This window comes from Palaemon carinicauda, chromosome 43, assembly GCF_036898095.1.
Source record: "Palaemon carinicauda isolate YSFRI2023 chromosome 43, ASM3689809v2, whole genome shotgun sequence".
NCBI classification, from domain to species: domain Eukaryota; kingdom Metazoa; phylum Arthropoda; class Malacostraca; order Decapoda; family Palaemonidae; genus Palaemon; species Palaemon carinicauda.
Window position 1 is genome coordinate 52763873 of NC_090767.1, and position 25139 is coordinate 52789011.

General features: G+C 41.6%; 1 long non-coding RNA gene across 1 annotated transcript in view; it reads right to left on the reverse strand.

The window, feature by feature from the left end:
* Positions 1-23672, reverse strand: part of LOC137633388 (uncharacterized) — a 167690-nt gene extending 144018 nt beyond the window's left edge. The window contains exon 1 of the long non-coding RNA XR_011042189.1: positions 23557-23672. This is a non-coding gene — a long non-coding RNA (uncharacterized lncRNA). The remainder of the gene's footprint in view (positions 1-23556) is intronic.
* Between the last annotated feature and the right edge of the window lie 1467 nt (positions 23673-25139).

Consider the following 25139-nt stretch of genomic DNA (forward strand, 5'->3'; position numbering starts at 1 on the left):
ATCTGTTAGGAGCCCGATCTAAAGGCGCCCTAACATATTTACAGTTAGGATTGTTTCTCACAGCAAGGGACCTAGCTAAAAACCTCAAACTCAACTCCTCTCTGCGAATGGAAAGGGGAGGTATGCCAGAATCAACATAGAGACTGTCAATGGGAGATGTTCTGTAAGCACCTGTGCAGATGCGAAGCCCAGCATTGTGAACAATATCAAGTTTTCCAAGTAAAGTCTTTGTAGCTGACCCATATATTTGGCATGCATAGTCTAACTTGCTCAGACACAAAGATGTATAAATTCTAAGCAAAGTTGTTCTATCAGCACCCCAATCAAAATGCGATATCACTTTCAGAATGTTCAGTGACTTCTTAACCCTGATAGATAGGTCATTTATATGGGGACCAAATGTCATTTTCTTGTCGAAAATGACTCCAAGAAACTTGACACTATCCTCATATGGCAAAATACAATCATTTAAAAAAAGGGTGGGGATCTCTTCCCTTTTACGAGTACGAGTAAAGCGAATGGCTTTGGTCTTCTGAGGAGAAAACATGAATCCGCGAGAATTTGCCCATGCGGAAGCAGCATTTATTGCAATTTGAAGATTCTGGCATGCTTGTAGTGCAGATGATCCACTACAATAAATTGCAAAGTCATCGACAAATAGTGATCCTTGTATGCCAAGAGGTATGTGACTAATGAGACTATTAATAGCAACAGCAAACAAGGTCACACTCAATACGCTGCCTTGGGGGACACCTTCTTCTTGCATGTAGGATGAAGATAGTTCTGACCCTACTCTCACTTTAATGGAGCGGTTTGATAAAAATTCTTCAATAAAAGAGAACATATGTCCTCCTATACCCCACGAGGCCAATTGCTTTAAAATACCACCCCTCCAGGTGGTGTCATATGCCTTTTCGAGGTCAAAAAAGACACCCACCACCTGGTTTTGGTTAGAAAAAGCATTTGAAACTTCCCTTGATAACATCAGCAAAGGATCTAGAGTACTTCGGTTCTTCCTAAAACCAAACTGTCTGTTAGATAAAAGATTTTTTGATTCTAGATACCACACAAGTCTGTTGTTGATCATTCTCTCAAATAGTTTGCATATGCAACTGGTCAAGGATATGGGCCTATAACTAGATGGCAGTTCTGGGTCTTTACCAGACTTGTGGCCTGGAATTACAATTGAAGTATGCCAGGAATCAGATGTATGGGAAGCCCATAGACCATTAAAGGTTTCTAATAAAAATTCCTTAGTATCCACTGGAAGATGTGATATCATTTCATACCAGATGCCATCCTCACCTGGGGCAGTTAAAGAAGAGCTGGAGATAGCATTTTGCATCTCCTCCATACTAAAAGGCAGGTTAAAAGCTTCAGTATTTGAAGAAGCAGGAGGAACAACAGATGTTGATGCTCTAATTTGTTGAAATGCTGGGGAATAGTTGTCAGCACTTGATACATAAGCAAAGTGCTTAGCAAGAACCTCTGCTACATCTTTGGAGTCAGATATATATCTATTATTTTCCCTTAATATTGGTAGAGGCTTAGGGACGAATTTACCTTGAAGTTTTCTAATCTTGTCCCATATTTCCTTTGAAGGAGTTTTGGTATTAATATTAGATATATATTTCTTCCAAGATGCTCTCTTTGCTTTTTTAAAAATTCTTTTTTGTTTGGCACAGGCTCTGAGATATGCTATTCTATCTGCTAAATAGTTTGTCCTCAAGTATCTTCTGAAGCAAGTTCGGGTCACTTTTCTTGCGTTGGCACATTCTTTACTCCACCAAGGAACTACAGAGCGATGAGGTAAACCGCATGTTTTAGGTATAAACTTGCTAGCATTATCATCAATAATATTTTCAAGATGTTGATAGGCATGCACTGGAGATGTAAATTCATCATATTCTTTATCAGTGTGTGAACAGTTTTCATAAGCTGCCCAGTCTGCCTCATCTATCTTCCATTTTGGTGGACACTGAGAAGGAAGATTATGGACATAATTTAACATTATTGGCCAATGGTCACTGCCATGTAGGTGTTCATTTACTGACCAAAGGTAGTCCAATCGAATGGATGAGGAACAGATTGACAAATCAATGGCTGATGTAGAGTTGTGGAATACATCATACCTAGTTGGAGAACCATCATTCATTAGTATTACATCATTGTTGTCGATTAATTCTTCAACAAGATTACCCCATCTATCGCACACTAAGGGAGATGCACCTGACGGGCCAGGTGCTGCCACTGGTCCCCCTGTGGTAGTAAGGGGTAGTGGATTATAATCTTTTGGTGGCATCTTAACCGCGCGAGCAAAATTAAGTTGCCGATTGAGTAAATGCTTTGCATAACCTACACTTATATGTTCAGCATTTGCTTTCAAGATTGCAGCTTCTTCTTTCTTGTATTCTCTACATCTTTTATCATTTGATTTATGATGATCTTTACAGTTTGCACAGGTTGTATCTCTGTTGCATTGGCCATGTTCTAACAAAGAACAGTTAATACAGATCTTCGTATTATTGCAGTACCGGGAAGGGTGACCGTACTTGAAACAATTAAAGCATTGTAAAGGCCTAGGTTTATATTCTCGAACACGTACTCTTTCATTCTCAATAATTATATGATCTGGTATAACAGGGGTTTCAAATGTTAAAACTACCATGCTTGTTTGAGGGATCTTACTTACTTTCCAAACATTAGCAGGGCACATGTCCAGAATTTCTGGTTCTGAGAATTCATATAGATCTTTATCAAAAACTACTCCTTTACCATAGCTGAAGCTCATATGTGGTTTAATATCCTTAATAGGATCAATTTCTGCAATCTTCATGCCACAAAGCATGTGAGCTTGAGTATCTGATTTTGCATTAATCAAAACAGATTGCTTACCGTATCTACTAATATCCTTACTTTTAATTAAACCAACTTTTTTTTTGTATAAATTTACTAATCTTATAATAGTTATAATTATCTATCTTCCCAGATGCAATTATCCATGTTGGGGGCTTGGGGGTTCTTACTTCTGGAAGTCTATGCTCTATTTCTTTTTCCATCCATTCTTCTGGTTTATATACCTCTAGGTGTCTTGGTGCTTTATCACATAAAGCCCCAGAAATCAAACAATTGTCAATTTTTATGCTCTCTAAATTTTTATTTGCTTCTAAAGCAATCTCAAAACTTGAAAATGATACCCAAGCTTCCCAAAAGCCTTTACTACTATTAAGCTCCATTAAAATTTCTTTGATTGCTCCAAATCTACAGAAGGCTTCATGAATTATGTCATAGCTACAACCAATTGGTATGTTTTTTAAGTGGAGAATTTTCAGATTTTTTGTTGGATCTGGTAATGAGCCAGAACCAGAGAGTAAAGTATTACGGTTATTACAAGCATCATTTTCCACCAGTGCCGATAAATTGTCTTTAACAACACTGGTCAAAGAAGTATTGTTGGAGGAATCCTTTTTATTGCCAAGGTTGTCAACAGAGCTTTCCCTATTTAAACAAGCAGAAGTCGTCAACAGTGTCTGGGGTTCGCCATTTGATCCAGGGGTACGGGGAATATTAAGTTTACTCATTAATTATTTTTTCAGGGGGAGGGAAGGGGTCACAATAACAATGAAAAAAAAAAACAATGGAAAAAAATATAGTTTAAGGGTGAGAAAAAATTAAGACTGTCTGAAATTCCAAAGAAGACACCGTTAGCCTTTCCTGGAATTAATTTCTCCACCAATGACACCTGTGAAAGCTGCTTACCAAATGTCCACTCCCTACCCTACCACAAAGGGATGGTACCACTATGATTAGAGTGGCTCAAGTGTATGCCAAACCCGCTTGATGGGACTGAGAGCATTTCAAGAATACAATCATCCCCACTCTAATCATAGTGGCAGGCAAACCGGACAGAATGCCGAGAGTCCTATCTCTATAAAATCGCCAACCCCTGGAATCCGAAGGCCAAATTTCCTAAGAGATAGTTCCGCGTGCCAGTATGGGAATACTGACACTCCTAGGTGTCCAAACGTTTTCGGGCAGTTGGCAAGACCACCACAGCTCCCACAATTGATTTTGAAATAAAAACCGATCATGGATACAATGTCCCCTCTAAAAACCTGGACAGTGAAATGGGTAAGAGTTTTGACAGCAAGGTTGGAGACAGCTGATAATTATGAAGGAGGAATAAGCAATAAGAAGTAATAGAAAAAGAATGAGAGAAATTTAGAGTCAAACTGAGGAAAAGAAATTCCCCAGTTTGAGAGCCCTCTTGCCCGTCACAAGCTTTCAGCATGGGAATGATATGCCGTGCTGAAGCCCGATGACTTTATCAAGGCATTCTATCTCCGCCCCTCCACAGGTTCTCGTCTGCCACCCACCAATCAAGGTCCGTCCATTCCACTGGTCCCATGGGGATCAGAATGTACAAGGAATCAAAAGCCTGATTCCAATTGGACTTAAGTCACCACTGGAGGGATCAAATCCTGAGGCGGCCGTTGGGATCTACACGGGCCAACGATGATAGGAGTCCGAAGAGACATACCCACTTCTGGGCTGTGAGCTCTTCTCGACTGAGGAAAAGGGTCTTGTGACCTTTCTCAGCCTCATTATTCTGACGGGAAGGCTTTGTGGAGATTGGTGTTTAAAGTCACTCCTAGGTGTAACAGTCTTAGAGTGGGAAGCAGGGTGGACTTCTCGAAGATTACCATGATCACCAGATCTTAGCAAAGCCTCAGAAGTTTGTCTCGGTGCTGAAGAAGGGTTGCCACCGAGTTTGCTAGGATCGGCCAGTCGTCCAGATAACGGAGGAGACTGATGCCACTCCTGTGAACCAAGTATGACACTAGGGTGAAGATTCTGGTGAAGACTTGGGATGCTGTGGAAAGATCGAAGCAAAGTACCTTGAACTGGTATTTCCTGTTGTCTGGGCTGAATCTTAGATATTTCCTTGAAGACGGATCGATTTGGATCTGGAAGTATGCGTCCTTTAGGTCCAGTGCGCACATGAAGTCATGTGGTCTTATCACTTGTCTGGCCATGTCTACCATCTCCATGCTAAACGAAGTCTGTTTGACAAAGTTGTTAAGAGCCAAGAGGTCAATGACTAGTTTCCAGCCTCCAGACATCTTTTTCGCTAGAAAGAAACGACTGAAGAAGCCTGGAGAGTCCTCGAGGACCTCCTAGAGAGCGCCCTTCTGCAACATGGTCTGGACTTCTGCCTGAAGGGCTAGCTCCCTTGCTGATCCCACTGCAAAGGAATCTATCATGGCAGAGGAGAAAATTAAATGAACGGGATGCGATACCCTGAACGAATCACGGAGACTGTCCAGGGATCGGCCCAGAGTTGCTTCCACCTGTCCCAGCAACTTTGCAGGCATCCCCCTACTGGTAGACAAGCAAGGGGGATCCCCTATCCTAACGTTTGCAGCTACGGCCATTCCCTCTGGGATTTTTTTCCTCCCCTGGAGGACTTTGAGCCTTTTTTGTCCTTGGATGGAAAGTGCTTCTTAAGACACCTCTTTCTTCGTTGCCGATTTGCTCATCGAAGCTTTGGGCTGGTTGCGCTGCGGAGGAGCTGGTGGTCTGTAGGGCCGGGATATTAGGGCCCTATGGAGGAGAGAGGCCTGGTGAAACTTCCTCCAGCTCTTTGCAGCCTCCTCAACATCCCTAGGCTCGAACGACAAGGGACCCTAGAGAAAGGAGTTCCTGAGCTTTGCGATCTCGGCATTAGGGAATTGGTGATAGTACGCCTTGGATACAGAGTTCCTGTGCATGAGGACAGAGTTGACCCACTAGTTTGACACTTGATGGGACAGGAACTCCATCGTCCGGGTACCCGAGAAGAGGATTGATTGATTGAAAGTTTTCTGGCATCCTGACATCTAAGGTCATTGACGCCGATACCATTTACTGTATATGAAAATTAAAAGAGAATTCGATTAAAACCATAAAAATTAAGAAGTCATTAAAATAGTTAAATAGTTTTCAGAAGACCTGCTTCTGAAATAAATCTAAAAATTCCGCTCGCATAGTAAGACACATCATGTCCAAGAATCTTGGCAAGGATAAACCTGCCATCCTCACCTCGAGCCTCAAACAGATATCTATTTCTTAGGTTAGTAAAATTAGGGCATTCGGTCAACAAATGCCTCACTGTTAAAGGTACTAAGCAGTCCTCGCAATACGGTTGGTGTTGGCCCTTCAGCAGAAACTCGTGTGTCAACCGTGTGTGACCAATACGGAGACGACAAAGAGTCGTCTCCCATTTTCGGGGAATCATGTTATACCTCCAAGGTGATATGATATTTGTTATTTCCCTCATTTTATTGCCGTCTTGACTGTCCCAGTGCTGTTGCCATTTATCACAAACCAATTTCTTGATGTAAGGTAGGAGATCGTTACATGGAATGGGATACCTCCTTGGTAGCAACTCGGATGCCGCATTCATCGCCAGTAAATCTGCCTTCTCATTCCCAGACACACCTACATGTGCTGGAACCCAACAAAATCGAACAGTTATACCTTTCCGTCCAATAATAAAAAGCCATTCTAAAATCTTTAAAACTAGAGGGTTACTAGAATTAAAAACTTCTAAAGCTTGAAGAACACTCCTTGCAATCACTAAAAATTGTAAAATTACCCTCCTTTTCCAAAGCTATTTTCTCAATAGCGGTTAATATGCCATACAGTTCGGCAGTAAATATGGAAGCTGTTAGAGGAAGTGCACCTCTACAATTAAAATCATTACTATGTACTCCAAATCCAACGCCAGCATCAGATTTGGAGCCATCAGTATATATAAAAGTCGATCCCCTATGTTCTTCGACATGTTCCATAAAAAGAGACCTGGATTCTAAGTCAGTCATATTCTTCTTAACTCCAATAAAGTATTTACAAAAAGATATGTCAGGTAATTTCCATGGAGGCGTTGATGATACCTTGAATGGAAGTACCTTATTTCTAATTATATCCAGACTATTTAAAAAATCGTTTCACCCGAAAGCCATAAGGTTGAGGAGATTTTGGGTGCAACTCAAAGTATGATGCGTGTCTTACAAGGCTTGCAGTCTGAAAGGCTAGAGAGCTAGGGAGTCTTTGCAATCTAAACCAATACCGAAGAATGGAAGACATTCGGTAAAGGTCTAGAGGTAACTCTCCAGCATCAACAAGGAGACTTGGGATAGGCGAGGTTTTAAAAGCTCCAGTAGATAATCTAATACCTGCATGATGTATCGAGTCTAATATTTTTAACCGGCTTGGGGTGGCTGAAGAATATACCTCACAACCATAACTAATTTTGGAAAAAATCAAGGCCTTGTATAATTTTAAAATAGTATTGCGGTCTGCCCCCCATGATGTATGGGACAATACTTTTAAGATATTCAGAGCTTCAACACATTTAGCTTTTAGCGCTTTTAGGTGAGAAACCCATGTAAGTTTACAGTCAAATATCAAACCTAAAAATTTGGTTTCCGATACACATGGTATCCGTTGACCTTTAATGTATATATCCGGGTCTGGATGTACTCCCCGGATACGACAAAAATGGACAATGGTAGTTTTACTTGTCGAGAACTTAAATCCATTCATGTCAGCCCACTGGATAATTTTATCAATAGAGAGTTGGATTTTTCTCTCAACCATTGCCATTCTAGTGCCAGCAAATGATATTGAGAGATCATCCACAAATAGTGTTGAGAGAACATCCTGGGGAATGGCTGAGGATATCCCATTAATTGCTAGTGCAAAAAGGGTTACACTCAGCACACTACCCTGAGGAACTCCTTCTTCCTGGCACTTACTCTCTGATAGAGTTTCCCCCACTCTCACTTGAAAAACTCTACGTGAAAGAAATGCCTGAATAAAAAGTGGCAGCTCTCCTCTCAATCCCAATTCATGAATGGTTTTAAGAATACCATATCTCCATGTGGTATCATATGCCTTTTCAAGGTCAAAAAATACTGTAACATGGTGCTGTTTGGAAGCAAAGGCTTCACAAATAGATGACTCAAGTCGTATCAACACATCAGTCGTTGAGTGCATTTTTCGGAATCCACATTGAATCGGTGATAAAATACCTTTCTTTTCAAGGTACCATATCAGCCTTGCATTGACCATCTTCTCCATGATTTTACATAAACAAGATGTCAATGCAATAGGACGATAGTTTGCTGCTAAAAACTTGTCTTTACCGGGTTTTAAAAAGGCTAAAATAATGGCTAGTTCCCAAACACTTGGGTAGCTATGATCATGCCATATTCTATTAATAATGCTTAAAATAAATAGCTTTGTATTAAAATGTACATGTTTAATCATTGCATATGGAATTCCATCGGGTCCAGGGGCTGTATCGTTGCAATGAGCAAGTGCGGAATCAAATTCTCTTTCAGTGAAAGGAGAATTATACGACTCTTCCCTTCTTGTTGCAAAATTTAAAATTTTCTTTTCTTCAGTGCTCCTATACTGGTGACCAGGGGCTCCTTCACACTTGCTGGATACATTTGAAAAATGATTAGCCAGGGCATTGCTAACTTAATTTGCTTCAGTTACATACTGGCCATTCACCTTCAACACTGGTGGTGGGTTGGGGGTGAATTTGCCAGCTATCTTTTTTACTTTCCTCCACACAGAAGATGGTGGTGTTCTACTGTTAATGGAGGAAACAAAAGACATCCATGACTGGCGCCTTGCTTCTTTCATGGCACGACGGAACTGTGCTCTACATTTCTTGTACATTATTAAATTCTCATCAGTTCTGCGTCTACGCAATCGTGTTAGAGATCTTCTTGTGGCTCTGTGGAGTGCAGTTAGTTCTGAAGACCACCACGGGACTGGTCGTCGTTTGAATAACCCTGTTGTTTTGGGAATTGAATTGACTCCTGCTGTATGAAGAGTTCCATTCAGTAGGTCTATGGCATCATCAACACTTTCAAACTGTTCTGCTCTCCCTTCGATTTCACTTAGCTCACAAAATTTAACCCAGTCTGCCTTGTCTAGATTCCAACGTGGCGATCTTTGCAAAGGCGGACCCTTGTTGGTGTTTATAATGATTGGTGCATGATCACTAGTATGCCAATCATCTAATGTCCTCCAATCAAAATCAAGAAGGCAGTTAGAGCTTGCAATTGAAAGGTCAATGCATGACAAAGTACCTGTCTGAACATGGAAGTGTGTGGGCTCTCCGGTATTAAGGAGTCCCACATCCTCATTCTCCACAATTGATGAAATAATATTGCCCCTTGTGTTGGCCAAAACATCACCCCATAAAGGATGTCTACCATTCATATCTCCCAGTAAGAGAAAAGGTTGAGGGAGTTATTGAATGACCTCTACTAAATCATCATATAAAATATTATCATTTGGAGGTAAGTACAGAGAGCATATTGTATATTTTCTCCCTATATCAATTTGTACAACAACTGCCTGCAGGGTTGTACGTATAGACATGGGTATTTGGGGAACATCTCGACGAATGTACATGAGACTTCCGCCATGGCTCCCTGCTTGTTGATTATATGGTGTTCTATAGCTAACATACTCTCGAGGACTAGGAGTGTTAGAATCAAGCATACTTTCCTGTAGACATACAATTATGGGGGAATGATCATGAATTAGGAGCTTAAGTTCTTCATATTTCGCCCTCAAACCCTGACAGTTCCATTGCAAAATGGAGGAGAAAACTATGGATTATTTCTGGAAGACATCTTGGATGAGGTCTTCCCATTAGCAGTTTTTAATGTAACATTATTACCAGTATGTTTCTTCAGAGGTGGTCTTGTTATGTTGGGTTTAACGTTGGTGTTTTTCTTTGTATTCTTTTTATCTATTTGTTGAGGTGGATGGTGGACCTCAACTTGAATTTCTGATTTATTCAGTCCATCTTCTGGTTCATTAGAAACATCAACAGACAAAACATCAAATTTATTTGATGTCATAACCTTAACGTTTCTAATGGAGGGTGGAGAGAGAGATGGAGGTCTCTCTCTTTTGCGATTAATAGATGGTGGGATTCGAGGTTTTTGCACCTTTCCCACAACAGGTGCATCAGGTAAGTTAGTCTTAAGTGGAACCTCCATCAGATCAGGCAAGGACATGGCATGAGAGAGGTTTGTATTACTTTTTGTAATGGCGGCTGAAGGCTGTACAGCAATGGGCAATGACCTAGTGTTAATACACCGTGGTAAAGCCCCAGGAGGTGATAAGGTTACCTCGTTATTTGACATTTTGTCAGATAGTATACTTTTTTTTTGAGCTATTGGCAGTGCTAGGTTGGTTTGATTTTAATGCCTTAGCATATGTATTAGATTTATTTAATAGTCTTTTGGCATGGGTCACACTTATGTGTTCTAAGTTTGATTTGTTGAGGGCAGCTTCCTCCAACTTATATAGCTCGCAAATCTTGTCTGTGGATTTGTGATTCGAGCTGCAATTTAAACACCTGGCTCCAAGTGCACACTCTCCATGGTAAGATTTGGAGCAAATACCACACATCTTCTCATTTTTGCAAACTTTGGACGGGTGCCCAAATTTAAAACAATTAAAGCATTGCAATGGCTTCTGCTTGAAGGGTCTTACTTTAATCCTTTCGTTCTCGATAATAATATGAAAAGGTACATCAGCATCCTGGAACGTAAGGATTATCATTGATGTACCTGGGACTTTATGAACTTTCCAAACATTTAATGGACACATGGCCAGTATCTCCTCCTCTGTAAAATCATATAGGTCTCTGTTAAAAACTACGCCCCTTCCGTAGCTAAAATTTAGGTGGGGTTTGACATCTAACTTAATGTCATCATTATTTATTTTCATATTGGACAATATTACCGACTGTGTACTGGATTTGGCATGGATAAGGAAACTATTTTTTCCGAAACGAGATATATCGCCTGGTGCAATAGTTCCTACTTTTTTCTGAATCAATTTGCATATTTTAAAATAATTCCCTGTAATCCCCTTTGATTCAGCTATAAGCCACATCGGTGGTTTTGGATTTCTCTGGGAGGGCATGACTAAATCTGTGCCTTTTTCCAACCAATCGGCAGGCCTGTACACATCTAAATCTTTTGGTACCTTATCGCAGAGAGCAGCCGCGACATTCAAGTTATTAATTTTAATATTATTCAAATTACTTATTGCACTAAATGCTTCGTCATAACTACTATAAGATATCCATGAATCCCAAGTTTCAGCTTCAAGTTTCATCCTTATTTCTTTTATGCATCCATAGCATTCAAATGCTTTACATAGATCATCATAATTTGTTTCTATTGAAATTTGTGTAACATGGAGGATTCGAAGTTTCCTCGTGTTACCCAAATTACTCGATTTAGAAATATTAGTAGAATGGTCCTTTCCCGTTCCGAGGTCATCAACAGAGCTATCCCTTATCACATTAGCAGAGGTCGTCAACAGTGCCGGGGGAGAGTCAGCGTATCCAGGGGATGGGGGTTCGTTCCTTAAAGAATCCATTATAGTAAAGAGAGGGAAAAGAGTTAGTTTGATGTACCTGCTCGAGAATGTTAGGCCATCACGCGTCGGAAAGGAAATTTGCACTCTCTACTATCGGCACAATGAGCGTATACTTCCCAGATGGTCCACTCCATACCCTACCCGAAGGATAGCATCAAAACAGATATAGAGGCACAGGTGTAAGCTGAACCCGCCTGTTAGGACTGAGACCAAGAAATTATGGAATCATCCTCCCCATATCTATAATGACGGGCTTCCGGCCAAAAGCCGAGAGTCCTACCCCCAAGCATTGGATCCCCCTGGATTCCGAAGACCCAACACTTGAGAATAGTTCCGCCAAAAAGGTCCAAACCATCTTCGGGATGGCTGAAATCATCCAATACTCTCATATATAGCTTTGAATGCAAACACCTCCCAACCGCGATACCTCCTCCCACTCATCAAAGCAGGCAGCAATAAAGGATGTATGAACATCCCCGCCGGGGCTACAATGGATGTGAAAACATCCAAGCCATAGGAGAAAAGAAAAAAAAATAAATAAATAAATATATATGTACATAATATATACACACATATAATGAGGGAAATTTTTCTCATAGAGTTTGGAAAGCAAGACTAAAGAAAGTTTGTGAAATTAGGATAAGGTTGAAGTAGTATTGAGAAAAAGAAAAAGGTAAAAGAGAGAAATTTAGATTCGAACTGGGGGAGCAATTTCCCCAAGTTCGAGAGCCCTCTTGCCCGTCACCAAGTTTCAGCACGGGAATTGAATGCCGTGCTGAAGCTTAATGACTTCATCAAGGCATTCTCTCATTAAGAGGGCCCGAGAAGAGGAAGGTTTCCATAGCCTTCCTGGTACTTTCCTTGGAGAAGTCCTCAGTTCGCACCAGCATTCCAAATGATCCTAATCATAGATCCAGCCATGAAGTATCCTGCATGGCATACTTCACGACCTTTACTTGGTTGAGGATCTCCGTCGCTGAGAACAAGACTTGACGGCTGAAATCTCTCTCTAGGGAGACCCCCTTTGTCAGTTCTTCCAGAGAATGGTGAAGTGGAAGAGCTGGTCGAGGCTTGTCCAAGATTTCACAATACTGTACCTCCTTTACTGAACATGAGGATGTGGTACGAGCTTGGCCTACGAGCCTGAACGAAGGAAGGAGGAGAACTCGGAGAGCTGGGCGGCAATCTTACTATGGGCACTCTTCAGCCCCTGAGACCAGGGCAAAGCTACACTGGACTTAGTGGGCTTCTGAGTGCCAAAGACACTAAGACTGTAACTTTGCCCTCCTGAGGAGCCATCTCTGGGTCGGATAACGAATTGAGAGACCTCATCAAAGTCAGAACCTGCCAGAAGGCTTGTTCTGACTCCTTCTGTTCTCCTTCTGAAGCAGGATTGGCAGCTAAGTCTCCATCATCCACTGCAGGGAACTCTTCTCAGGGTGGGTCGCGGTTGACTCTAGGGTAGCTGATTGTCTTGACCCCTTATGCAGGTCTGGTAGTTCTCATAGAGTCCTTAGGCATCGTTTTGGAGTCCTTTGAATCCTTTTAAGAAGAACATATGCTTCCAGCATGAATGGCCTGGAAGGTTTGGATTTCCTTGAAGCTTTCAAAGACATGACACTACTGTCACGAGGCAAGTCCTCCTCCGAAGATGTTAGGGGAAGACTGGAACGGCTTCCTTATTTGACTTCCTTCGCAGTGAAGGCAAAGAGCCAGGCGAGAGGGGGAAAAGAGAAGCGGAAAAGTTCGACCTTGTCCTCGATGGCCTAACAGGAGTCGGTTTTACTCTAGATAAAATTTGATCTCAGGAACTCCTCTTTTCCTTTTCAGGGGGGAGAGAACCGAGGTCCTTTGCCGTGCATCTGCTGAAACCATCAAATGCTGGAGGTTCTCAGAGGCTTCTGAGGTGTGGGCTGAAAAAAAACAGGTCCAAAAGCTTGCAGAACTTCCCTGACGAAGGCTCCAAACCAGGGCTATCTGCCGACGCTGACACTGTCTGATAGGTCCCATGAAGGGAAGGAAACTAAAGGTTCCTTCTGAGATGTCTTATCCGGAACCGCTGATCTGCGTGGATCTGCTTTAGGTGCTGGTAGTTTCAGGATCTTAAGTTCCCCAGGAATGCCCTTTCCCTCTTCCCCCGATGGTCCCGCTGTTATGCGTGTGCGGGGAGGGGAATTGGGCAGTGGTGACCTGTGAAGTGGAACTTTGCCATTCCTCAGAGAGAGGACCAATGATCTGTAGGGCCATGACCTACCTTTCCACTCCTACTCCTTCACTCTGTGATCACCTAACTGTATCTTTACGGGTTGTTGCAACTTCTTGGAAGTCAGAGGAGGATGGTGGCAGCTGTCTTTCATCAGCGTGGCAAGGCGTTGAGCAACTTGGGTTGCTGAAGCACTAGTGATGCCTGTGCATTGGCGAGCATCTATGTATTGGCAAACGTAGCCTTGATGGAGAAGGCTGACATGGCGGAGAGCTCGAGGTTAGACAAACATTGACGAGCTGGTGAGCGTTGACGAGCCAGTAAGGGCCGACGCGTCGGCTGAGCACTGACACGGAGCCACGATTGACACTTTGGATGGCGTTGATACTGCACAGCTTGATGACCTGTGGGCGAGCGCTGACGCGGCGATCGCCGACACTCAGAGACTGCTTACGCGGGAAACGCCAATGCTTATTTGAGAGCTGACGAGCGCTTACAGCAGGAAACTCTGTAGGCAGTTCACGAGAGGTTGGCCAAAGGATAGCAGGAATGCGGCCGGACAAACAATGTTCCAACACAACGCTTTGCTTCAGGGAATGGTGATGAATAGTAGATGCCCAACGTGTTGACGAGAGACGCGTTGGCAGGCGATGGTCAGCAGATGAACGATGAACAGGGTCATTGAGACGAGCAGGCGATTGACAAGTAGGTGAGCGACAAGCGGTAGGATATCGGGAACCAGGAGAATGAGCAGGAGATGGACGAGCAGGAGGTCCGCAAAGGGATGTGTCCTTCAGAAGGACAAACATCCTACGAAGGGGATCATACTTGAACCGAAGTTCAAGGACAAACAGCAGTATCTACAGGAGATGGTCAGGAGGCAGGCAAAGGTCGGGAACCAGGAGACATCGGACGTGAATGCCCCTCTTCCGAAGAGGGCTGCATGGACGAAGCTGATGAGTGAAAGAGGCATCTCTTCATCGATGGTGAATGAGCACATCTAAGGCAAGGAGGATGGCGAACAGGAAAGGGTCTATGACAGGGGAAGAGGTGGGGCCGCTTCGCTAGGTGAAGCGGAACCATCTCTCGAGGACCGAGGTTGTCCAGGAGTCAAGCGGCCTGCACTACTGCTCGATGGTCCCCCGAAGGAGGCCGAACGATCAGGAGCTTTGGAGGAAGGTCGGGAAGCAGAAGCAGCAGCCTTGGGTTTCTTCTGCTTTGAAGTAACCTTCAGAGAAGAGATCTGCCTAGACTTCTTCTTACGCAGTTGTCCAAACCTTTTCCACTGGGAGGCCGACCACTCCCGACACTCATTACACTTCAACTCACGTCAATAGAATGGTTGGTTTCTCTCTGGAGGAAGCACCAAAGTCCCAGTGGTGGCAAAGGACGAACTCGCCATCCGTTTAGGACACAGTCCCTCCAGAAGTCAGAACAGATCACTCATGGTGACTTTGAGGAGAGAACCTGTTCAGTGGGTCCCCATGGCCCTCCTACGGAATTTCTCCTTTTCTCAGACACGACTTGGCAAGGATGTAGAGCATATCTCCAGATCCAGTACTTTTCCAGTCTATGGACACTGAAGGACATGACTTACCATATCAACTCCCTAGAACTGGAGGCATTCCTCCATTTCACACTCTTCAACAGACCAATCAATAGGAGCAGCATAGTTTCTTTTGTAGAGTTTTTCTCCACATGGGAGAGAGAGTGCTGTAACAGAAACCTGGTGGTGTGTGAGTGCTCTATGCCACCGCTTGTCAGTTTGAAGGGTGCCACTGTTTCTTCCCTCTTTCTGTTTTTTCATTACTACTTCAAGGAATAGAATTCAGAAACATAGACAAGAAGAAGAGATCAGTCAATAGGAGTAGCATTGTTTCATTTGTAGCATTTTTTTCCCCATGGTAGAAACAGTGCTGTACCAGAAACCAAGTGTTCCCATGGCATTAGCCCGAGAGGAGACTGGAGAGGAGACTGGAGTGAAGGGAGAGCTTAAGACTTGTGGTGCCGAGGACAAACTGAAGCACATCATCTTGAACTGTGAGATCCTTCCTTGGAAAGAGAATCTCAGATTGCTTCCTTGACCTTGGATGGACTGGGATCTAGAAGTAGGCATCCCCGAGGTCTACAGACAAGCAGGAAGTCATATCCTCTCGAACAGCCTGAATGATTGCTGGGAGTTTCCATCTTGAACCAGGATTGGAGAATGAACTGGTTCAAGTCAGAAAAGTCTATGACAGGCCTTCCTCCTCCTGTCAGCTTTTCCGCTTAAAAGATATTGGTGAAGAGTCCTGGAGACCTGTCGAAGACTTCTTTGATTGCGTTCTTCTCCAGCATCTTGTGAAGCTCGCCCTGCAAGAAGAGATATTTCTCTGATCCCCTCAAATACAATGATGGGTTCATCAGTCTGAGTCAGAGGAAGGCAATAGTCTGTGAATGGGACGAGATGCCGTGATCGCAGGACTTCTACTGCCCATGGTTCTGCCATGTGGAAATGCCGCTTTGTCCAATGACTTTGCAGGTATCCCCAACAGGTGGTACGTTGGGTGAATTGCTATCTCTAATGGGGACCATGCCGTCCTCGACTCTTTCGGAAGGGGTGGCCCCTACAGCAAAAGGACTAGAAGTTTCCTTGTTTCTTGTGATGAGTAAGGTCTTCATCAGCCAGAAGACAATAATGAGTTGAGGGCTCTGGTGAGAAAGCATGAGCCCTAGGTAGAGGAAGAGCAGAAAAGGGCGATAACGCTGCCTTCCTGAGGAAGGTATCCTGGCTATCCTTCTCCCACTTCTCAGCTGCTGTAGCTACTTCCAAGGGTGGGAACAAGGTCGGGTGTCGAGTAACAGACATTCTGCAGGATTAGCAAGTCTCAACTAGCCATCTGGCTCATGAACTTACAACTTCATCTCTGTGCTGGAGAATACAGTTGAGCCAGAGAAAAGCACGCATGAAAAAAAACTACAGCTCCAGAGCAAATAGTTAAATCTGAGATTCTCAGAAAATGCAAAATAGGACACTGCCCTTAACCAGTAGTCTAGCCTGGAACAAGCCTGGAAAGATGACATCGAGACCATTTCTAAGATGGATGGCTCGGCAGCATAAAAAGCAGCCAATTGCCGAGTTAAACTGTCCTGAGACACCCGTGGTGTCAACAATGCAACGTCCTGATCGATGGGTTAGGATGTGCACCTTCTGTCATGTAGAACTTATGTTTACGTAAAAGAGATGGCAGCAGTTTCAATAATCTCATTGCCTTCAGCAATTGATCAGAGTCAGTAATCTGTTTTAATACTTGACGTAAGATGTCGAGAGCCTGGTGCCACCAAGAAAGATTCAGGTTCTGCCTGGAACTCTGAATCTCCAGGAAAAACCTATCAATAAGGGTATATCTCCCAACTACAGGCTCACCAAGGCAACTCATTGATCGAATGAGGCTTATGACCTTTATAAAAAGAATTTTCCCCCGGACTAGAAGTAGAAACCTCTAAGGGAACAACTTCTGCTTGTTCGGAAGGTTCTACCTCAAGAGGGAACTCTGGAGTCTCGTCAATGGTGATGGGGGAAGACGCACAATGTGAAGACACACCAGGTTAAACCGGTGGATGTGCAGTATGAGAAGACTGCTGCTTACAGACCAGTAGGGAGGTCTTCCACTTCTCCAGAACATTCTTCATTCCAGACGCACTTCTGGGGTGTGGGTCGAAGAAATGGAAGAGGAATGTGAACATCTAATCCTGGCTACACGTTCTGGAAAAGTCGGGGTAAACTAAAATCCTCCTCAACTGGATACAACAAATATGTAATTTCAGTCAACTTATACACTCCTTGAAAGTGTTCTGCCTTTACTGAAGCGACGATGAGGGGATGTGGGAGATGTTGATAAACTTGGAGAAGCTCCTGAAGCAATCATGGTCTTGAACACTGGATAGTAGCAAACAGTCAATTCTATGACTACTGGACAGGGGCAGCAACTTGAGAAAATGTACAATAAGGATCCACGGATCGTGTCCTATACGAACATTGAAGCCAAGGAGAACCTCCCGCAAATGAAGCATAACGTTTAGCCTACAAATGGTTGAATATTGTCCAGAATAGGCAGAACAGTGAGTATCACCCTCTAAACTAATGGCTGGAGGGGAAGACAAGAGTCCTTTGTGGCATGGAGCTTGGGACTCACACTGGAAGTGGCGCTTTCATCCAAAACGCAAACATTAGGACGTGTACCACATTTCAATGGATTGTAGAATAGCGGACACGTCTCGGCAGATTTTTAAGAGCAAATGTAGGGATGGATTGTAGGACTGTGGACGCTCTGCCAGGCTCGAGCCGAGTCTCAGTGGGAGCTCTAAACGTGACACAAAAAGTTGCTCTCCATGTGTCTGAGATGACGACCTTTTAGGAGAAAAAGCCGATGCAATATCTCTATCTGGGTAAGAGAGACTCAATGGTCCTTGAGGGGTAAGAGGCATACCCGACTTCCCAGAGGCATGAGGTTAGTAGGTTCCCAATAACGGAGATGGAGGAAGTTCGAGCAAGAGCCAGGGTGATTGGCGTACAGTGGCAAGATGGAGGGGTGTGCACGTTGCGGTAAATTCAGGCCGAGTGCACATAGTGTGCAGGAGGAGAGATTTCTGGGACATATTCTGAAAAATTGCACCAAGGATTTATGTCAGGAATTAAGAGCTACAGTACTCATGCAAACTAAAAATGCTTGTAGGTGGTACAGCACTGGTGAATGAGGATGATATATCTCAGCCGGCTGACTGGAATCAAAGTAGAATCCTCAGCCTCACAATATAAAAACACTGTCACCATCCTCCAATACTGTGTCTTGGGTAAGACCTGATAACGAAGGACTGGGCAGAGGAAGATTTGGGCTTGAAAGACCTCTTACTGTACTTCAAAGCTGAAGCAACTGATGGAGAGCGATCACATTTAGCCTTTATCTTCCGTAAACTATGGAACTTCTCCCACTGGGAGGGTGACAAATCCTTACACGCAACACAAGAGGTCTCCGATGAGCACCTATATCTACGCACGTAAGACATAAAAGCTGAGGATCTACATTAAGGCGGCTCATGAAGGTTACACAAGGATTTCTTTCAGTACCAGGACACATACACACAACAACCACTTGTTTCACACTCATTCTTCAACACTAAAGAGAAACCAATCAAACAAGCAAGAAATACTGGAGTCCAGTAACTGACATCCAAGGTGTTGAGGAACATCATACAAACCTATGCAGTACGAGTGAGGGTGAGGCAGCCATACCAAGCTCCTTCCAGACCCTCAATAATTCTTCAACTGCCGTAACTGGCGTCGCTCACAATTATGACAAATTTAAAGTAATTTGTATTTTTCCTATCCACACAAACCAAGAGCTCTTTATTAGGGAATATACTTTTGGCAAAGCTGGAAGACTAGCTATAAGACTTTCAAGTGAGGTGTAACTACCTCGCCACTAGTTAGCGAGGGGAAGTAGCAGGTACACACACACACACACACGTGGTGTCTCATCATTTCTGCTTGCAGGCAGAACTTACAGAGGGATAGGTGATGGCGGACCAATTTGTATAAAGAGCTACAGTTTTGTATTGTTAGGAAAAATACAAATAACTTTTTGTCATTTGTTCCGACACCAAAATACAAACCTTCCATTCTTTATTAGGGAAGACTCCCCCTTTAGGTGGGTGGAAGTCCTAACCAACTGTCTGGCTTTTGACCTGGGGGTTCCCACCCGTGCTACACACGCATCAGGAGGAATACCCTGACCCTTCGCTAAAATCTGTGCCATAGCATCCTTTAGCAGCCTGAGCAATCTGTGTGATTGTGTGATATCAGCAGTGTGACTAGTCTAGGTAAGAATTCTTACAAAATCATTGGAATCTTTAAACCAACCATAGACATACTTAATCCTCTCTAACCAGGGAGCATGGGGTCCCAAGAAGTATATATCTCTAAACCAGGTTACGCAAGGGAAATGGTTATTACCTGCAGACAGAGGAGGCCAGCGTGCAGAGTACCGTAGGTGCTGTGCCCCGAGAGGGGAAGATGAAAGAAAGGAAGAGCCAGTCATTCTTATCATTCATCCCAGACTTCATCCAAGGTAACCTCTGCCCTCCACTATACACTACCTGTCTATCAAGGAGCTAGAGGTGTTTAAACCACTTGTTGAGCAGCAACCACAAGACAATTGGAGAATGTCTCCATGTTCCTGAGGGTCACGTCTTGCAGGAAGTGGGCGGTGAAGGTCATTTGACGCTTCCCCACACACGCTTGCAGACATACGTCACGGGGGAGTTCTTAAACACAGGGACGTGGCAGTGCCCTTAACACAAGCTCTAGGTCTTTTTGTCCAAGGAAAAGGATCAGGATTCAAGGCCCAGTCTATGACCTTATGAACCCCTGCTGATATAGTGTTCTTGGTGATCCCTCAACTTTCTCCATGCTGGCAAAAAGTGCTTTCACTCCGGGGCGAGCATCTGCAGTTCTTTTGAGGTAGCATCTCAAGGCCCTCACTGGACTAAGTAGCAGTTGATCTGGGTCATCTGTTACATTAAGGAGACTTTCAATTTAGAACGACCCGAATCTTGGATCCGCTACTCCCGAATAAGGAAGCCATTAAAGCAAGTAAGTCTTCTAAAGGCATGACTGTCCTTGCCAGTGGAAGGACCTCAATCAATGACGAGATGGAGAGACTCCTTCTTCTATGGATTAAAGAGAAGAAAATCGCTAGTGATACACTCACACAATCGGTAATTTCGCACAAGGCGAGTGCCATCTTTGCCGATCTCGTGGAAGCCCAGAGAGACGGCGGAGATGAAGGAACGTCACAGCAAGCCCCCCCAGAGTTCAAGGCTTCTCCTGGGTGGTTTGATCGCTTTAGGAAGCATATTGGTATTCACTCAGTCATCAGGCATGGAGAAGCGGCCAGTTCTGACAAGAAAACAGCAGAAGAATTCCTCAAGAAGTTTGAGAAAGTAATTTCCAGAGAAGGCTACATTCCTCAGAAAGTGTTTAACTGTGATGAAACTGGCCTTCTCTGGAAGAAAATGCCCCACCGTACATATATCACAGCTGAAGAAAGGAAACTTCCTGGCCATAAACCGATGAAGGACAGACTTACCCTTGAATTTTGTGCAAATGCCAGTGGAGACTTAAAAATTAAGCCCCTACTGGTATACCACTCAGAGAATCCTCTTGCCTTCAAGGCACAAAATATCACGAAGGAGAGGCTCTCGGTATTTTGTAAGTCTAATGCCAAGGCCTGGGCCACGAGGACCATATTTATTGAGGGGTAAACGTCTGCTTCGGTCCTGCTGTCAAGAAATTGTTAGAAGAGAACAATCTTCCTCTCAAATGTCTCCTGGTACTGGACAAGGCCCCTGCTCACCCTCCTGGCCTCGAGGACATCATTTATCCTGACTTCTCCTTCATCAAGGTTCTCTGCCACCGAACACCACCCCTCTCCTCCAGCCTATGGACCAGCAAGTGATTGCCAACTTTAAGAAGCTTTACACGAAGCATCTGTTCAAAAGATGCTTCGAAGTCACCGAAAGCACTCAACTCACCCTCCGTGAATTTAGGAAGGGGCATTTTGACATCGTTCAATGCCTGAAGATGATCGACAAAGCTTGGAATGAGGTTTCACGGCGCACCTTGAACTCCTCATGGAAGAAACTGTTGCCAGCTGTTGTGGCAGAACGAGACTTCGAAGGTTTCGATCCCTCAACTGAAGACGAGGCCGTTGATGATCCTGCCCCTGAAGGTGATGTTGAGGAAATAATTTCAATCGGGAGGTCCATGGGGCTTGTTGTCGATGAGGCTGACGTCCATAACCTTATCGAGGAGCACAGGGAGGAGCTTACGGCTGAAGACTTGAAGGAGTTGGAGGCAATGCAGTTGACCATCATTCAAGAAAAGCACAGCTCTAGTGGTGGCGAGGAAGGGGGGGGGGGACTGAAGAAACGACATCGGCAGAAATAAGGGAAGCTATTGGTTGGTATGAAAACCTTAAGAGTTTCATTGAAAAGAAACACCCAGAAAAACTTCACACAAGTCGTCTTATGAAGAGTGTTTATGACGAGTGTATGAGTCATTTTAGAAATATGTTGAGGAGTCGTCAGAAACAGGCTTCTTTGGATGGATATTTCTCCAAAAGAGAAGTGTCAGAAAGCAAAGATGATAAAAGTGATTCTATCAAAAAAGCTAAAAAAAAAAAAAAAGTGTAATTTTTTAAGTTCTAAAAACAATCATAAAAAAATTTTGTAAGACAAAAATAATAAAAAAAAAAATAGCATTTTTAATTATAAGTGTTTAATAGTAAGAATAAATTTATTATTAATTGTACATAACATAATTAGCATAGATACGTTTTTATATCTACCGTCACTCCAAAGGTAAACAAAATTTAATTTTTCCTTTACAGTATATATATAATTTTTATTTATCCTGGAATGTTATTCAATTATATACTGTACAGTAAAAGTATAAGTATACTGTAGTACAGTGCTTACTATACTATTTTGTTACGTACAAATTTTCAATGTTTTTACCTGGGGTTTTGCACGCAATAGCTATTCTATTGCCTGCCATACGACATTTTCACCATACGATACCAACTCCGGAACGGATTAATGTCGTATGGCGGGGGCCTACTGTACTAATGTTATTAATTAAATTATTAATGATTAATTATTGTTATCAATTACTAATTGCTATTAATTATTATTAATTAGTCATTATTATTAATTACTAATTATTATTATTATTAATTATTAATTACTAATTATTATTATTATCATTATTATTAATTACTAATTATTATTATTATATTAACTATTATTAGTAACTAATTAATATTATCAATTATCATTATCAATTATTATTGTTAATTACTACTAATTATAATTGATTACTAATTATCATCATTAATTACCAATTATTATTATTAATTATTAATTCCTAATTACAATTATTATTATTTTCAATTACTAATTAGTATTAATTATTATTTTTAATTGCTAATTATTATTAATCATTATTATTAACACATTTATTATTATTACTAATTACAAATTTATTATTTACTATTATAAACTATTTTCTTTATTAATATTTTCATTATTATTTATTATAATTTATCTTTATCATTTATTATTATTATTATTTTTATTATTATTATTAATAGTATTAATCATTATAATTATAATAATTATTATTAATTATCTTTATTATTACCATTATTATTATTTTCATTACTATTATTATTGTTATTGTTGTTATTATTTATTATTATTTAGGCACAAGCAATTCATTTGCCCTACAATTAAATATTCCAAACGAAACTTGAAAGCGTTTACCAAATTACCAAAACAATAAAAAAAGGGATAAATTTTCAAGGAATCCTTTTTAAAGGATACAACTACTGAACCTACTTATTCAGCCATTGTCTAGTCCAAAATTTATCCTACCAATAACAAACATTAAAACAACTCTTTCCTTCCTAACCTAACCTAGTGGGTAAATTTGTATTGTATTACAACCTAGGGCTCATCTGGAGAGGAGTTGACCTAACATTGATAAAACTTTTTTTTTTTCATTTCAAAACTCACTTAGGCCAAAATACAAAGTTAAACTGGAAGACAGAGGAACAAAAAACAAAGTTAAACTGAAAGAATAAGGAACGAAACCAATTTAATTAAGTGGTCATGATCTAATTCTTTGTTGAAACAGGTTAAGTTTATATATGGAATTATTCTGTAGCCTAAAACCATTTCCAGTAACATCGTAGGCTATCCTAAAAAAACCCACATCACATATACATCCAAAAACATTGTTTTAACACATTTCACATATTCAAATATATCCCAAAACTACTCACCAATGAATGAATGAAGTCTCATTGATAAATTCACTTCACTAAACCGATTAAAATAATCGCACACTTAATATAAATAAAACTTTCGAAAGGTCAGAGGAAGTAGTTTAAGAACGTTCACTCAGACGATTTGTTCTGGATGACGTCACTGGACAAGGATTCTAAACAAAGAGAGCCAAGGACTATCAAGTGTAACAGAGTCTTCTATTGATACATCAGCGCCATCTATTGGTAAGTCAACGTTGTTTCTTATTAGTATAAAAGAGAGTGCACCACCCTGATCACAATCATGTGAAATAAGGTACGGTATATGCCTACGACAGGGAATAAAAGTGTGTATGACCTGCATCTAACTCCAGTATGATCATTCAAATTCCCTACGATCTGTATTTCTCGTTTCCGAGTCCAATCGTTCGATTTCATTGAGCGTCGGCTTCGTTTGCAATTTAGTTTTAAATCTGTAAATCATAACTTTATTTAAGTAAGTTGTGCTTTATTTTTGTTTATGTCTGAGTTAATTGATTTGAATAATGGCTATTTTACTATTAAAATTGTAAAACGTTCAGAATGATAACGACTTATGCGAAGTCGAAGTCAGAATGAAAGACATTCGAACACCAAATACGTCTATTTCGCGATTAGGATAAAGTAAATGTATTTGCATTTTATAATGTCGGGGAAATAATACAAATAATATAATGAAAATGACAATAAATGACACATTATAAATAATACAAATAATATAATGAAAATGACAATAAATGACACATTATAAACAAAATAAAACTAATTGATATTTCAAAACATAAATGATTCGAGTGACAGATGAGCAGCGTTGCCACATTTCCTCCAAACAACTTGATTTCCCTTACTAATATTGATACTGGATTAGACATTCTATTTACATTTGGCAACAAGTGAAGATCATCAAAACAATGTTTTAAATATGATAGGGAATAAAATCTCTCTCTCTCTCTCTCTCTCTCTCTCTCTCTCTCTCTCGATATCTCTTTTCCTCTTATTCCTTTGTTCTTTAATACCAATATCCTTTGCCTATGGGTCTATATGAAATGTAATTGTGTTCATGCATGGATATAGGGACAAATCTGAGAGAGAGAGAGAGAGAGAGAGAGAGAGAGAGAGAGAGAGAGAGAGAGAGAGAAAATAAGTTCGAGTTTAATCCTATACAATAGACCAAAGTCCATGAAATTAACTCTATTTCCACCATGACGTAAGGTAGCTTCCCCCATCGGCCTCTAGTCTAAAATCGAGAGTAATGATAATGAAAAAAGTCTTTATTATAATGAAATAAGTCTTTATTATAATGAAAAAAGTCTTTATTATAATGAAATAAGTCTTTATTATAATGAAATAAGTCTTTATTATAATGAAATAAGTCTATCATTATAAAATCATGATCTGCCCATGACATGATGCCATTAAACCGAAGGGAGCAGAGAGGCAGGGTTGACTAGGCCTATTAGTAAGCCTACCAGACACCATTCTTCTCTCCCTCTTTCTTCTCCAAAAATCTTCAACATAATTTGACCTAATATTATTCCTCCAACAAATTTCTCCAACATTCT